The sequence below is a fragment of the Ambystoma mexicanum genome, unplaced genomic scaffold, assembly GCF_040938575.1.
Source record: "Ambystoma mexicanum isolate Mex_15411 unplaced genomic scaffold, UKY_AmexF1_1 Mex_scaf31, whole genome shotgun sequence".
In the NCBI taxonomy this organism is placed as follows: Eukaryota; Metazoa; Chordata; class Amphibia; order Caudata; family Ambystomatidae; genus Ambystoma; species Ambystoma mexicanum.
This window is the reverse complement of record NW_027182446.1, coordinates 227,981-245,374: the sequence shown is the minus strand read 5'-3', so window position 1 is coordinate 245,374 and position 17,394 is coordinate 227,981. Positions and strand designations below refer to the sequence as shown.

The following is a 17,394-nucleotide window of genomic DNA, read 5'->3' as shown; positions in this document are numbered from 1 at the left end:
CCAAAAAAAGCTAAATGCTAGTGTGGGACCGTTTTTTTGGTCAAAGTGTGCACCTTTGATGAGTTACTTTTTTTATGCAACTACAAGTTTTGACCAGTGTTGCTGAATATCCTTTAAATCATACAATTTGCATTACATTTGAACACCTCCCCCACCCCCAACCGATTGGGTACTATTCAAACAGCCTGTCACAAAAAGAATGAACTGCCATTTTCAACTATGGGCCACTTTTTCATTGGTGTCTGCGCCAATTTTATGCAACAGTCCGACCCTGGTGGCTTTCAAAAGTGAGCCACTGAGGTTGTATTCCCAGGGCAGGTGAGGGTGATGGGGAGCACCAGGTGCAAAAAAGTAACCATAGAAAAAGGATCAGGAGAGGCTGTGGCAGTAGCCTGCCCGGGCCCTGGCACCATGCAGGCCTTCCGGGGACCTCATAGGTGGGTGGGTACAGACGGCCACAGCACAGTCCCATCTAGAGCTGTAGATCCCCATGAAAGGACAATGCGTCGGATTTTGGTTCTACGCGAGGAGACGTGGCTTCTCACTTGTTTTTGGCCGCGCCCAGAGCCTTCCTTCCCCCCGAGTTCCAGCTGGAGCCAAAGGCACGCAGAGTCTGGGTCACTTGCACCGGCAGCCAGAGCCTCCCCGAGTTCCAGCTGCAGCCAGAGGGACGCAGAGTCCCAGACCCGCTTCCGAATGCCGCTCAGCGCTCCCTGAAATTAACCCTTCTTCTTCTTCTTCAAATTATCGAATGCGTGGGCGGGCCCACGCAGGCGCTTCCCCATCCAAAAGGATGATGTGCACCTACCCCACCAATCTTACACACAGCCCTCACAATCTCATAACTCCTCCCACCGTCCCGTCTGCCCCACAAAATCCAGCAGCACACTGCTCCTCTCCCTGCCTCTCACCCAGACTCCTCCCAGCAAAGCCTTCCCACTCAGTTCAGCCACTCCCAGCGCAGACAACCGAACCCTCATCAACTCTCTCTCCTCAAAAATGCCTCTCACACGCAAGCAGAAAATGTCCCACAGTCTCAGGCACTCCACACACCGCACAATCCCTCGACTCACGCTTCCCCACTCGAAACAGACTGTCATTCAGCCCCACATGCCCTATCCTCAACAGGTTCAGCATCACCTCCTCCCTCCTCCTCCATTCCAGTTTCCCTGCATCCACCTTCACAGACACTTTCTCACGAACACCAAACATCCACCTGCCCTTCACCCCACTCTCCCACCTCTCCTGCCACTCATCCAGAACCCGCTTCACCACCACAGCCTTCACCTCATCCACACTCAAAGGTATCCTCACATCAACCGCTCCTCTCCTCATACCCGCACCCGCTGCCAAATCCACCACCTCATTACCCAAAATGCCACTGTGACTGGGGACCCACGCCAACTCCAGATCCATCCCCCCACGCACACACCGATCAATCTTCCTCCTGATGTCCAAAATCACATCCTTCCTATCACCATCCCCTGCCAAAATCGCCTGCAACCCACTCAATGAATCCGAAAATACCACCACCTTCTCAAACCCCAACTCGCACACCCCATCAATCGCCAATGCAAATGCCACCAAATCAGCCGTACAAATCGACACGTCATTCGTCAGTCGCCCCACTTTATACTCCCCAGTACTTTCCAAATAATACGCCATACCCACTCTCCCAGACACAGGATCCTTCGAACCATCCGTGAACACCCTACACCCTTCCTTCCCTGCCACATACGCCTGACCCAAAGCCTTGATCTCACCCCGCAAACCCTGCTTCTTCGACACCACACTTGCCAACTCCAAACACACCTTTGGAGACCCCATCATCCACATCGGCCATCTCACCAAATCCGTACCCGTCACAGTCAACAACTCGCCCACACCCCACTGCACACCCTTCTCCCACATGTGAAACCCCAAATTGCCCCCTTTCCTCCTCCACCGGTCCCTATAATAGTCAAACCTCCAATTATACAGCAAACATTCACGCACCGGATGAGCCACAATCTTCGCACTGCACTTCACGCACCACCTCATATTCAACGCATCCCTCCTCAACCCCAACGGCATCTCCCCCACAAGCACCTGAACCGCATTCACTGGAGAGAACCTCATCACACCCGAACACACCCTCAATGCCCTCGCCTGCACCCTATCCAACCGCAGCTTCTGACTTGCCATGAAACCCACTGCCACCTGACATCCAAAATCCATCACACTCAAAATCAGCCCCTTATACAACATTCGTAAACACTTCTGCTGCGCACCCCACTCTTTCCCAGACACCGCCCGCAACAAATTCAACCTATGTTTACACTTATCCACCACACCATCCACCTGCAAATTCGAGTTCAACTTCCTATCCAAAATCACCCCCAAGTACCGAAACTCTTCCACGCTCTTCACCCTCACACCTTTCAAAACCAAGTCCAACTCCCACTGCACTCTTCTCCTCGAGAAAACCATACTCACACTTTTATCCACAGACACCGAAAAGCCCCATTTCCCACACCACTCCTCCATACGTGCTATCGCAGCTTGCAGTCGACTCTGCACCAATAACAAACTCCGTCCTCTTACCTATACCACACCATCATCTGCAAAGAAATCCACTTGACACCAGATACCCGCCAAAGCCCGAATCAACCCATCCACCATCACATTAAACAGCATTGCACTAATCACACTCCCCTGCGGTGTCTCATTCTCCATCTCCCAAACCTCAGACATCACCCCCTCACTATCAGCTGAAATGTCCTATCAGCCAAAAACACCCTAATCCACCGAAACATCCTCCCCTTCACACCCATCTCCAACAGTCTCACCAACAAACCACTCCTCCACACCATATCATACGCCTTCTCCAAATCCAATAAGAACACACCCACCAGCTCCCCATCACACAATGCCTCCTCCACACCAGTCACTAACCTCACTAACGGATCTGCCACCGACCGATTCCTCCTGAACCCACTCTGAAAATCACTCAAACACCCATTCGACTCCAAATAAAACCCCAATCGCTCAACCACCATCCATTCCATAACCTTACACAGCACAACAGTCAGTGCAATTGGCCTATACAATTTACACTCCGTAGGAACCTTGCCACCCTTCAAAATCTCACCACAATCGCTCTCTTCCACAACCTCGGCAAAACTCCACTCTTCCAGATCTCATTGAACAGTGCCAACACCTCCAACTTACATTCCACTGGCAACTTCTCCAAAAATACATACACGACCCCATCCACCACTGGACTAGACCACTTCCCCTTCCGAATCGTCCCATCCAACTCCACCATAGAAAACGGAACCTCATACTGCTCTTCCCAAGGTCCAACATCCACCAACAACTCCCTCATCTCCTCCTCAACCACACCCATACCTAGCCTCACCGCCTCCGGGAAGTTCCCTGAACTGTGTACCCCCGCAAAATACTCAACCAACAAATTTGCCTTCTCATCCTCACTGACCACCTCCACCCCTTTCAAAAATCTCAGACATACCACCCTGCGACCTCATCAACCCGGACATCCGCTTAAACTGCTTCCAAATGTCACCCACACCGGAATTACTCCCCAGAGAACCACAATAGTCCCTTCAGTATCCACGCTTCCTTTCCCTAATCACCCTCTGCACCACCTCCTTAACCTTCTTATATGCCAAAAAATCCTCCAACATTCCCGATCTCATCGCCGTGGCCCTAGCCTTCTTACGCGCCGCCACAGCCCGTGAGCATTCCACCGACCACCAAGGAACCTCGACCTTCCCACTCTTCCCCTTCACAATCTCCGGAACTGCCGCCACTGACGCCACTCTCATTCCCTGCTCCAGATGCTCATTCCATTCATCCACCCCCCCAACCCTACTCCGAGGAACAATCAATTCCCGACACAATCCCTTATACAACTCCCAATCAGACTTCCTAAAATTCAACCAACTCCCAAGCATCCGGGACCTGACCCCTACCTCACCCCTCACAGTCACCACAATGCCAGAATGATTACTCCCCATATCCCCATCCTCACGCACCTCCCAATCACATTCACCCGCAATTGCAGCAGACACCCAGGTCAGATCCAACACGACAACTTCCCAGTCCTCACATCCAACCTTGTGCCCGAACCATCATTCAGCAAAAACAGACAATTCATCCGCCATGTCCTCCAACAGTTCCCCATTCGCATCCGTCCGGTCACTACCCCACAACGTATGGGCACTGTTGAAATCACCACACAAAACGCAAGGTCCCACATGTCCCCTTATCACTCCAGACAATACACCCACCTCCACCACCTCACACGGATTATAATAATTCAACACAAATACTTCTGATCCCCCTACCCTAATCCCCGCCCCGATAGCCTCCACTGCTCCATCCACTACAATCTCCCTTGCAACCAGCCCCTTCCGCACTGCCAGATCCCACACCCCTCCCTTACCCCCCAGCCTATCCTTACGAAACAACTCAAAACCCGGAATCACAAACCTCAGATCACCCCTTAACCACGTTTCCTGGATACAAACCACATCCTCATTCAATTCCCCACACAACACTGCTTTCAACTCCTGCCCATTCCTCAACAAACTCCTCGCATTCCACTGCAAAATCCTCAGGCCGACACCCCACTCTGCTGCCGTACTTTAGCAACTATTCTGAACACATCCTGTTCCAACACATCCACAACACTGAAAAACCTCCTCACGGCTTCCACCACTCCTTTCGTAAGATCTGACACACTGAGACAAATTCCCCTGAACCAGCTCCAACACACTCACCATAAAGCACATAAACTCAGTTTTCGGGACAACCACCATTTCTACTCCTTTCACCTCACCCACCAAACTCTTCCTTCCCACAACCTCATCCACCACAGGCTCTCTCCCACACACATCACTCACTACCCGTACCGGTTTCACCTTTGCCACTGCCTCCTCATCAGATAAACCTTCTGCCGCTCTCACTTGCACCACCTCTCTCACCACCCTGTGGCTCTCACACCCCCTAAACGCAGTAGAGTGCCCCCCCGCCCACAATTCACACACTTCTCCGGGTCTCCACCATGCATTCCTTAATATTGTGATCTCCACCACACCTCCCACAATGCCTCTCATTCCTCGCCACGTGTCCAAACTGCTGACACTTATAACACCTCAAAGGCAACGCTACATAAACTTTCACACGGAACCTCTGATAACCCAACTCCACCCTCGCAAACCTCACAGCCACAGTCGTAGACACCACATCCCCTTGTGCATCTCTCCTGCCCAACCTCCACGCCTCCACCACCCCCACATCTGCCAGCGGCTCCTCCATTTCAGACATATTCACAGACACCGGCACTCCATACAGCACCCCCTTAAACAACACAGCACTTTGATCAAACACTCGCACCGCATGCCTACCCAGACAACGCACCTCCAGAATCTTAGCCTTACTACCAGCATCCGTCCCCTCCACCAACAACCGACCCCCAGCCACCACTAGCACCGTGACATCCCCCACAGCTGTCTTCACCCAGCAATCACCATCGGATTCTCCCCCTGAAACGTCTTCACACGACTATCAGGCTTCAACACCACCTTCCACACACTGTCACACTGCATCTGCTCCACCCCATTCACACCACTCCCTGAGGCCCCTAGCCCTTCCCAAACGCACTTTTCCTGGGTCATTCCTCTGTAGAGACCTGCTGTGATGCCGCCCCTCACTTCCCTCCTTCCCCACTCCACAGATGTAGATTTCATAGTCAGCGTTCTCTCCCTCTTCACCTTCTCCTCCACCCCCTCTTCTTTTCAGCCTTTGCATTCTCCTTACCCATCCTTACCACCTCCTCCAAGCACACTCAACCCCTGCAACCGCCTTGAGAGTCCGCTCCGCCTCCTCGAGCCCAGCACCCTCCACGAGTCCATGTCTCAGTTCCCCTGAAATTAACCCGGAACCGCTTCATTGCTCCGGAAAAGCACATTGATGACATCAGTAGTCACTCGAATAAGTGGGCGGGCCGTTGCTATGGTCATTTTCTCTGATGGGAACCAAGTTCGTCTCACGGTCCTTTTCCTGCGCTCTCAGCGCTCAGCATGTTCACGCGTCTGTTTAGGATCATTGAGCATGCGCAGTTTGTTCAACAAGGTAAGCTCTGACTCAAGATGCTTTTCTTTTACTGCGCATGCTCTGTTGATTAATCTCTTAGCGTTACGCATGCTCGGAGGATCCCATCTTAGCAGTGCGCGTGCTCTGGGGATCAGTATCTCAGCAGTGCGCATGTCTGTTCTTCAGGTTTGCGGCCTGGCTTTGCCGATGCAGATCTTTATCTCGGCCAATCAGCAGCAGTCACTCGTCGAGATCTCCTTGTTTTCAAATTCCTCCCCACTGGGGACTCGAACCTGAGCCTTCCCGAGATCAAGCCAGTGTAGCATTGCACTGCTCTATCTCTCAGGTGTTTGAAAAGGATAATTTATTCCAATAGACTGCGATGTAAAACCCATTCCCAAACAGCCAAGAAGCCCAGTTTGACAGTGATCTGGATCTGCCTATGAATGGTTGTAAGATCTTGTTTGCATGTAATGGGAGGGGGGGCAAGGAGGGAGTGCATGTGGCTAGGCATGTTCTACTGTGAAGGGAAGGCTGCATGAAGGTGCAGGCTGAATGGGATAATGACAAACTAACGGTGGTCATTTTAAATTCATTTTCTTTCATTATGTTTTATTCACTTTTACTAGAACTGTTGTAAAACACACAAAAACACAATGTTGCAGGGCGCAGCGGAGGGCAGGAAGGACCCATGAGTATGGGGGAGTGGGCAGAAATGGGGGCAGGGTGAGGGAACATAGTTCCACACACTTTTCAAAAACATTTTGACACTGAATACATCACAATTTTTTAAGGAATAATTGGGGAATAATTTGCTGTAGGTGAGTGACCTGCGACTATTCACTCCTCTTGGTGAGAAAGCAATCATCTTTTTTGGCCACTTGTTAAGTTGTCTCTGCTTGTTCTTCATAAACCTCCAGTTAATCCTGTCTTCTGTGTATGTGATGGAGGATGCATTACTGGTGGGGAGTGGAGATGTCTTGTGTTTGTAGTATTTAATTAATAATGGAATTTCTTCCATTTCTAGATCTAAACACACTATTGTGTCATCCTGCTCTGCACAATGTAAGAAGCACAGGCACCAAAAGGTAAATAACTGTTATAGTTTGTTTCTCTGCACAGGTTGCTCGATGCTTCTGAGATAACCTGTCACCCACCCTGCGTTCCTGGACCCTTCATGTTCCATTCTCTCCTGTCTGGTCTCCATTCCTCCCTCCTGCCTCATCCTGGAAGTGGTGTCCATCCCAGGTTTATGGTCCATTTATGTGGCTCAGTGGACTAATGCATTCTCTAGAAGGATCCATGTGTGTGTCCTCATAGTCACTGGGCCACCCATCCCTTCATCCGTCCAAGATTAACAGAATGAGTACCACTGAGTTGTGTAACAATGAACATCTGTTAGCTTATGTCTATCTGTCTATAACACCAAAAAGTACCAGTGTGTGGGGGGGGGGTCAGCACTCTACAAATACACCTATTATTTTATGTTAATGCATTCCTCTGCCGTCCTATTAATTAGTAATTCGCTATTGAACCTGTATGGTGGATCACAGCACTTTGCTATAGGGGTGGAGGAGTGGAGGTCTACAAGTGAATTAAATAGGCACTTTGGTAGCTACAAGTAGTGTTGGCTGTTCTCCATCCAGATCACTTGGGGAGCAACGGAGCCAGATCTGCACTTGGTCATCTATCTGGGTGTTGTTTCCTGTCTAAGTATGAATGAGGGAGCATTCGGGAGCAGAATTGAGAGCAAGAGGTAGAGTCGATGGAAAGGATGGTATCTAGTGCGGAAGTATGACAGATCCACACTCTGCTTGCCTGTCCACCCGCTAGAGGGGCATCGGCAAGAGGTGACTGAAAAGGAAGCCCCTTTTTCACACTTGTGAAGGAAGGTGAGTCAAGGACAGTGACATGCCCGTTTACACGCGTTCGTGAACAGTTCGACATTCAGGTGATCGAAGTATTACAGGCTCCTGAAATCATCCGTATCCCTTCTTGTCTCCAGTTATTGGAAATAATGACCAAATGGCAATGTTAGGTGTTAGGACCCCCTATTGGCTAGCATCCCGTGTGCATTTCTGACGAAGACCCACTTTGAAGCACTCGCCCACACATTGCCCTGGGTGGGAAGCTCCAAGGTGTGGCTCCCTCAACTGGGCCTAGGGGCCTCATTATAAGTTTGGTAGTAGCCTTGCCGGTAAAACCGGCAGGCTACCGCCAAACTTGCGAAATATTCCGGCACCCGCCAATGAGGAATTACCAGGGTATTCCGACTTTGCCGGGCCCTGACTCGCATCACTGTGAATCATGATGCCATCAATTACATCTGAAAGTGCGGAGCAAAGATGGATAAACCTAAGCGTTCCAAAGAGGGGAAATCCACATTTTTATTGTTTATTATTTTATCGATTCATGGAAGTCCGTGCGCGAGTAAAATCTGGGATGTGCGCTGAAAATCTGCGTGGCGCACGCCGGCGCACAGGTCGTCTAACGGCGTGCGCTACGGCCACAGCGAAAGCGCAAATAGCGCGGCGCACATATCAAGGATAGCTCAGCAGCAGCGTGCGCGTCTTGGAAGCAAGACGACATGAAGCAACAACAGGTTCGATCCCCGGGTCCGCGCTTAGAAACCTCTGGGTGTTTAAGCGCGTTATAAATACGTAACTAAGACAAAAAAAACCCCCACAATTACGCAACTAAGAAAAACAAACAATTCCTGTAACAGCGCCTCGATGCCTGCGGGCTATGTGAGCGCTTTATAAATGTAAAATAAATAAAATAAATAAACAAAAGTAGGCGTAACACGGGGCGTGACACGTGGAATGGGGAACAACGTGTGAAAATGTGGGCGTCACGGGGGAAGTACAGGAGGCAAGTGCGCGAAACGCCCACACGCTCGCCTACAACACGTATTCATGGAATCGAATAGGGAAAACCAGCGCACGGGCGAAGACGTGCACAGGCCTAAACACGTCCGCCACACAAAGGCAGGCGGTAGCGTCCCTGCGCATGAAAAAAATGTGCGCCAAAATGTGCGCTAACAAAAAGCACGTATATACAGCTCTGATGATTGTCCCATACTGTGGCCCTCTAGGACAAATGACGTGCAAAGGGGTACGCGACAAACACGAACACCCGCTGTGTCAAAAATAGCATGTGCGTGTATTTCGGGGGTGCGCAGGAAGTTTCACACGCGATTGGCCTTGGGCGAGCGGGGTGTGTGTAAATCTGGGGTTCGCAGGAAGTTTCACACACGATAGGCCCTGTGCAAGTGGGGTGCGTGTATTCCTGGGGTTTGCGTGAGGTTTCACACGCGATTGGCATGAGTATGTGTAAATCTGGGGTGAGCGGGAAGTTTCACACGTGCCAGGCACCGTGCGCGTGGGGTATGTGTATATCTGGGGTGCAGGGGAAACCTACACGTGAATTGGCAGTGTGGGTCCTCCCAGGTGTTCCCTCTACACCCTCCACGGCCCCTGCAGGCAGGCCACACCACAGGGGACTACCCTGCACCCCTGGTCATGTCCCGCAGGCAGCTCATCCACCATGGGCATGCCCCCCAGGCAAGCCACATGTCAGCTTGCACTACTGATCACCAACGCATGACCCCCTCCACCCCCACCCCCCCAGCAGTGCAGGGCACCTGCCAGCAGGCCCCCACTCATGTCCCACTCATGTCGCCTTGCACCCCCACCCTCAGCAGTGCAGGCCCCCACTAATGTCCCCTAGCACCCCCACCCCCCAGCAGTGCAGGGCACCTGCCAGCAAGCCCCCACTCATGTCCCCTTGCACACCCACCCCCCAGCACTGAGGGGCGCCTGCCAGCAGGCCCCCACTCATGTCCCCTTGCACCACCACACCCCAGCAGTGCAGGGCACCTGCCAGCAGGCCCCCACCCCCAGCACTGAGGGGCAACTGCCAGCAGGCCCCCACTCATGTCCCACTCATGTCCCCTTGCACCCCCACCCCCCCAGCAGTGCAGGGTACCTGCCAGCAGGCCCCCACTCATGTCCCCTTGCACCCCCACCCCCCAGCAGTTCAGGGCACCTGCCAACAGGCCCCCACTCATGTCCCCTTGCACACCCACCCTACAGCACTGAGGGGCACCTGCCAGCAGGTCCCCACTCATGTCCCCTTGCACCCCCACCCCCCAGCAGTGCAGGGCACCTGCCAGCAGGCCCCCACTCATGTCCCCTTGCACACCCACCCCCCAGCACTGAGGGGCACCTGCCAGCAGGCCCCCACTCATGTCCCCTTGCACACCCACCCCCCAGCACTGAGGGGCACCTGCCAGCAGGCCCCCACTCATGTCCCACTCATGTCCCTTGCACCCCCACTCCCCAGCAGTGCAGGGCACCTGCCAGCAGACCCCCACTCATGTCCCCTTGCACCTCCACCCCAGCACTGCGGGGCACCTGCCAGCAGGCCCCCACTCATGTCCCCTTGCACCACCACCCCCCAGCAGTGCAGGGCACCTGCCAGCAGGCCCCCACTCATGTCCCCTTGCACCCCTACCCCCCCAGCACTGAGGGGAACCTGCCAGCAGGCCCCCACTCATGTCCCACTCATGTCCCACAGCACCCCGACCCCCAGCAGTGCAGGGCACCTGCCAGCAGGCCCCCACTCATGTCCCCCAGCACCCCTACCCCCCAGCACTGAGGGGCACCTGCCAGCAGGCCCCCACTCATGTCCCACTCATGTCCCCTTGCACCCCCACCCCCCAGCAGTGCAGGGCACCTGCCAGCAGGCCCCCACTCATGACCCCTTGCACCCCCACCCCCCAGCAGTGCAGGGTACCTGCCAGCAGGCCCCCACTCATGTCCCCCAGCACCCCCATCCCCAGCACTGAGGGGCACCTGCCAGCAGGCCCCCACTCATGTCCCACTCATGTCCCCTTGCACCACCACCCCCCAGCAGTGCAGGGCACCTGCCAGCAGGCCCCCACTCATGTCCCCTTACACCCCTACCCCCCCAGCACTGAGGGGAACCTGCCAGCAGGCCCCCACTCATGTCCCACTCATGTCCCCTTGCACCCCCACCCCCCAGCAGTGCAGGGCACCTGCCAGCAGGCCCCCACTCATGACCCCTTGCACCCCCACCCCCCAGCAGTGCAGGGCACCTGCCAGCAGGCCCCCACTCATGTCCCCCAGCACCCCCACCCCCCAGAACTGAGGGGCACCTGCCAGCAGGCCCCCACTCATGTCCCACTCATGTCCCCTTGCACCCCCACCCCCCAGCAGTGCAGGGCACATGCCATCAGGCCCCCACTCATGTCCCCTTGCATACCCACCCCCCAGCACTGAGGGGCACCTGCCAGCAGGCCCCCACTCATTTCCCCTTGCACCCCCACACCCCCAGCACTGAGGGGCACCTGCCAGCAGGCCCCCACTCATGTCCCACTCATGTCCCCTTGCACCCCCATCCCCCAGCATTGATTGCACCCATGTGGCTCTACGTCCCCCCAGGGAATCAGAGCACATCTATAGAAACCGCAAGCACTGGCATTCCATCAACGTCCAAGTAGTATGTGATGCCAAGGGAATCATCACCTCAGTATATGCCAACTATCCAGGGTCCACCCATGACAGTTTCATTTTCAGAATTTCAACCCTAAACCGGGACCTAGAAGCTGGGCGGCATGGCGATACATGGCTGCTTGGTGAGTATAAATGCCACAGCACATGCATGCATGCCAGATACTGAGTAATGTCACAACCCTACTAATAATACCCATCACCACATCCCCAGGGGACAGTGCCTACCCTCTGAGCACCCACATGATGACGCCAATTCGGAACCCCACCACGCCACCCGAGGTAAGATACAACACAGCCCATATTGCAACCCGGGGCATAGTGGAGCGCACATTCGGAGTGCTCAAGTCACGCTTTCGCTCCCTTGACCGTTCTGGCGGGAAGCTGTTATACGCTCCCCCAGTAGTGTGCGGGATCATAGTGGCAGCATATGTCCTGCACAACGTTGCAACACGCCGGGGCCTGCCGGTGGACATGGTGGTGCCCCCACATCCCCAACCACATGCACGCCCACTGCGCATGGGAGGGGAAAGGGCACGGGGTGAGGCAGCCCGAACACAGCTGGTGGCTAATTACTTCACTTAGAATCACACCCCTGTGGAGTGCACACAGCCCTGCCACATACCAGCTGACAATCGATGATGATACAAGGGATAGTCAACTGTCACAACCATACCAGCCTGACATTGGTCAACTGGAAGTGTCACAATGTGTGCATCCCTACCTACAGAAACACCACCAATGCTGTGTCATCAAAAGATACATATGCTGCTAAATGCATTACCCCCTTGCAAAATACAACATGAGAACAGTGCCATGTCACCCAACCCCTCCCCAGCACCGCCACCCAACACACCATGGCACAAAGTACAGTGTCCCTAATGGAAACTGGCCACACACAATATGCTCCCAGTAATGTTGAACTAACAACACAAATGACAGGGGGCGTGGCTTGATGGCTACGTGAGAGGACGTTCCTTGGAGGAGCTCCCGATGATCCGATCTTGATCCTGGGAAGAAGTGATGGTTTTCGGCGGACTTTCGAGCCCACGATGCATCCAAGGGTGCATGAAAGTGGGGGGCACATGGTGAGTGCCCTCCCCACCAGCGAGACTGCATATCCACAGAACTAGACTTTGAAGAAGGTGGCGGTCGCGCAGTGGAAGGGCAGCACCCAAGATGGCCGCCCGTGGACAAAGGGCCATAAATGGTCCGTGGAGCTGAGGAAGACAAAGCTGGCCGTAGCAGGGGCGAGCCCAACCAGATAGACGCGTCTCATGTACCTCTGGCTGGTGGCAAGAACATAAGTGCGAGCCCCCACTAAGGAGGCCCTGGATCGTGGCGGGCCAGCAGAGTGAACCCGAGTTCAGCGGAACCTTGCTGTGAAGGGGCCGGCGAGCGAACACCGCAAGGCGCTCTGCAGCGCCGAAGACACATCTTTGAGACGCCGACCGAAGCGATGGAGTGGTTGGATATGCAAGGTCGACCTCAGGAATCGGATGCCCAGACAGAAGCGGCTGGAGATAAGTAGCACGTTGCAGAGGCACCCGTGAGGCCATAGTTACAACATTGGGACTGGAATATAGTATGATATTGTGCTTGTGGGGAGGAAGTCATGGTATCTGCCGGCGGGTCCCGTTTAATGCACTTCTCCTAAATAGACGACTGGGAGCTTCTGGGGAGCACCCTCTGCACCCAATAGTAGTATACTTAGTTAGGTCACTGTTAGATTGGTGACACCCCGCGGGGTCCTCGTCCTCGGACACGAAACGGGTCCAGACATGGGTAGGCCTGAGATCCAGGGATGGAGCTGGGCTATTGTTGGGGGTTGGCGAGGGGGGAGGGGGGAGTTGTGTGCAGTGGTGTGAAGGGGGGAAGGGGTCAGGGGGGTATTGTTTGTGAATAGAAGGGAGAGAGCCAGGGAACGAACTAACATGGGGAGCATTATGGGAAGGGATGGGATGGAGATAGTCCGACCGGATGGCATCGGGTAATCTCAGACTTGTGACCTGGAATGTACGGGGCCTAAACAGCTACCTGAAATGTAACAAAGTGATGTTGTACTTAAAGAGGATGCGCATAGACATAGCCCTGCTGCAAGAGACCCACCTCATTAGGGAAAGGCTGGAGGTGGTCAGGAGGAAATGGAAGGGCAATGTTGTGGGCGCGGAGTACTCGGCGTATGCTAGAGGGGTCATTACTTGGGTGGTGCCTCATGTGCCGTTTCGGATGCTTGATTCTACGGTGGACCCGGAGGATAGAATGGTGGTGGTAACGGGTCTCCTGGAAAACAGAGAAGTGCACATCATAAATTTGTACGCCCCCAATAATGACACAGTGGCTTACTTTAGGACCCTCTACGGTAAAATCGGCCCCCTGGCAGGGGGTACGGTAGTGTGGGAGGGGACTTTAACTGTACCGTGGATCCCAGAATGGACAGGTCCAAGGACAGGGCAGGGAAAATGGCACTGGCGGCTAAAGCGCTGGGTACCTTACTGAAAGACCTAGGCCTAGAGGAGGCGTGGAGAAGGTTGCATCCCACGGATAGGCAGTATTCACACTACGCAGCGCCACATGGTTTTCACACAAGGTTAGATTACATGTTTGGAACAGCCGAGATAGTGAGAGACATAGAAGGAGCGGAATACAAGGCCCGAGTACTATCTGACCACTCGCCCTTGGTGGTAGACTGGAGACACCAGCCCCCAAGACCGCGGATCCCTACATGGAGACTCAGGAGCGAGGCTCTGCAGGACGAGGGGTTTCGGGAGGGCCTGAGGGATGGCATCGAAGAATACTTTGATATAAATACGGGAAGCGTAAGCTCTGTGGGCACACTGTGGGAAGCGTTTAAGGTGGTGGTGCGCGGGGTAGCCATTTCCCAAGCTAAGGGGCTACAGGGGGGCGTCGAAAGGGAACTCCAGGAGGTGGAATGGGAGCTAGAGGATCTCACACGTTGCGAGAGCACCGCTCATGATAACAGAACCAAAGTAAAGGAGCTACAGTTGTCCTGCAACGCACTCTGGGATAGACTATGCAGACTCAATTACAGGAAATATATGGAGAAGATACACGCAGGGGGCGACAAGCCGGGCAGACTGCTGGCCTGGTTGTATAAGAGTGAGACCCCCCGCTTGGTGATCAGTGAGATTAAGGATGAGAGAGGTTGCATATGCAACACCCAGAAAGAGGTAAATGAGGAATTCCTTAAGTTTTACAGACACTTGTATGAGGACACGGGGGAGGATATGTGTCAAGACATACTGGACACATTGGAGGACATAGAGCTGCCCACCTTGGATGATCTAGAACGCGCCAAGTTAGACGCACCCGTCACCTCGGATGAGCTGGAGGTAGTGATTCGGAACTTGCCCACTTGCAAGGCGCTGGTTCGGATGGGCTGCCCAGCGAGTTCTACAAAACATACAAGCAAGAGTTGCTTCAGCCACTGCTTGCCACTTTCAACGAGGCCTGTGAGCAGGGGGAACTCCCATTGTCCCTCCGCGAGGCTGTAATCATCCCACTCTTGAAACCAGGCAAGCCGGCCGTGGAGTGCGGGTCTTACAGACCGTTGTCCATGCTTAACCAGGACAGCAAAATACTCACGGCTGTGCTGGCTAATAGACTGAAGAAGGTGATTAAGAAACTGATACACCCAGATCAGACGGGATATGTTCCAGGCAGGAACATCACCGATAATCACAGGAGGCTACACCATGTCATAGACCAAACTGAGGAGGACACGGGCGAGTTGGCTATAGTGTCGTTAGACGTGGTCAAGGCCTTCGACTCGGTACGATGGCCCTGGCTGAAAGCGGTCCTGAAGGGGTACGGAATGGGACCTGGATACCTCAGATGGGTCCAGTTGTTTTATAGCACCCCGATGGCGAGAGTCAAAACAGGGTCCACAGTCTCAGATTCTTGGCAGCTTTGCAGGGGGACCAGACAGGGATGCCCCTGGTCACCCATGCTATATATACTGGCATTAGAGCCGCTGGCAATATGCCTGCGACAACAATATGGGGAGGTGGGCATAAGTATTGTCAGTGGAGAGCACCTGATATCATTATATGCGGATGATATGCTCCTTTATTTGCGTTATCCAGAAGAAAACCTGCAGTACGTGCTGGAGGTAATAGAACGGTACGCCATCCTCTCGGGCATATCGGTGAACCCTGGAAAGTCTAGTCTGTTCCCTTTGGGCAGATATAGGAATGTCCCAGTACAGAGGCTGCCGGTCCTGCAAATACCATGGCAGCCCGTGACATGTAGGTATTTGGGAATAAATATTTACCACAAAGTCGAGGCCGAACACAAGCATAACACAGAAAAGGCGATAGAGGGGATCAAAAACAGCATGGTATTCTGGTCTAGATTGCCCATGACCATGATGGGGAGGGCAGCCTTGCTCAAGATGATGGTCCTGCCTAGACTCTTGCACTTTTTTGTGAACGTCCCGTTTTTGATACCTAGGAGCCTATTCGCGAAACTTCATAGCGTGTGTAGGGGTTTCGTGTGGGGCAGCTCTAGGAATAGGGTTGCTCTGTAGAAGCTCCAGAACCCATGTGACAGGGGGGGATAGGCCTGCCTAATTTTGAACTCTATTACCTGGTGGGGCAGATGCAGTACGTGGCCAGGTGGCTTTCAGCTGAAGACTCGGCGGAAGCTAGGCTTCTGCGTGGAGATACAGCCCCATACTTTCTGATGGAAGTGGTGTGGTTGTGCAGAGACAAACTGGTGGGCAAGGGGCGGCTACTGAGGCTGGGCTGGGAGATCTGGCACAGGACATGGAAGATTGGGGGGGACTCGGAGCCGTACTGTCAGCAGGCCCCTTTGGCGGCGCTGTGCGGGAGCGACTCTCAACTACTTGAATCGGTCCGTAGATACTGGGAACAGGTAGGCCTGGCCACCCTCGGGGACATATGGCTGGAAGGGGAGGCAGTGGACTTTCAGAGGTTGCAGGAAGAGACGGGGGTACATGGTGGCCAATATATAACCTACACTAGGCTTGTGAAAAAGACTAGAGAAAGATGGCCTGAGACAGTGCTAGCGGAAGACCCTGACGCCTCCCTGGAAACCATGTATGATGTATCGGAGGGCGGGCATGAAATATCGAGGATATACGAGCTCCTGCGAGTAAGGGCAGGGAAGGAGTTGCTTCAATTGAGACAAGATTCGGCGGAGGAGGTGGGAGGACCCATGACGGACGGGCAATGGGAACGGGCCCAGAGGTACCACAAAAAGGTGTCCCGAAACGCGAGATTCCAACAGCTTCAATTGTACGTTACCCACAGGGCTTATTTAACCCCCGGGAAGATTGCAAAGTTTGGGGGACCAGCTACGCAGCAATGCCCCAGGTGTGGGGAGGTGAATGCGGGACTGCTACACATGTTTTGGGCTTGCCCGGAAGTGCACATATTTTGGGACGAGGTCTAGACGAAACTGGCTGGTGGGGGGGTGGTGCTGGATGTGGAATCGGCCTGGTCATGCATGGCTGGGCTTTTCCATAGACCCCGGCATTCAAAACACATAAGCAAGATGAAGGACCTGGCTTGTGTTTTGGCCAAGCGCAGGATTGCCATGGGCTGGAAGGCGGCCCACAGACCAAGGGTGGAGCTATGGTGGACGGACCTCTTGAGGTGGGCGGAAGCTGAATCTGTAGTCTGGTTTGAAGCGATCACCAGGGGGGGCGAGGAGGAAGCAATTGGTGGCCTCTATAGCAAACCCTCACCAGGGTAACAACGGATCAGAGGTCCCGGAT

General features: G+C 53.9%; 1 protein-coding gene and 1 pseudogene across 4 annotated transcripts in view; one reads left to right on the top strand and one right to left on the bottom strand.

The window, feature by feature from the left end:
• The window catches only part of LOC138557992 (uncharacterized), a 40,793-nt gene extending 34,767 nt beyond the window's left edge, over positions 1–6,026 (bottom strand). For all 4 annotated transcript variants that reach the window (XM_069642645.1, XM_069642646.1, XM_069642644.1 and 1 more), the window contains exon 1: positions 5,824–6,026. The gene's annotated coding sequence lies outside the window, so the exon portion shown is untranslated. The remainder of the gene's footprint in view (positions 1–5,823) is intronic.
• Positions 6,027–6,304: 278 nt separating this feature from the next.
• LOC138557991 (zinc finger protein 268-like) overlaps positions 6,305–17,394 on the top strand; it is a 65,036-nt pseudogene continuing 53,946 nt past the window's right edge.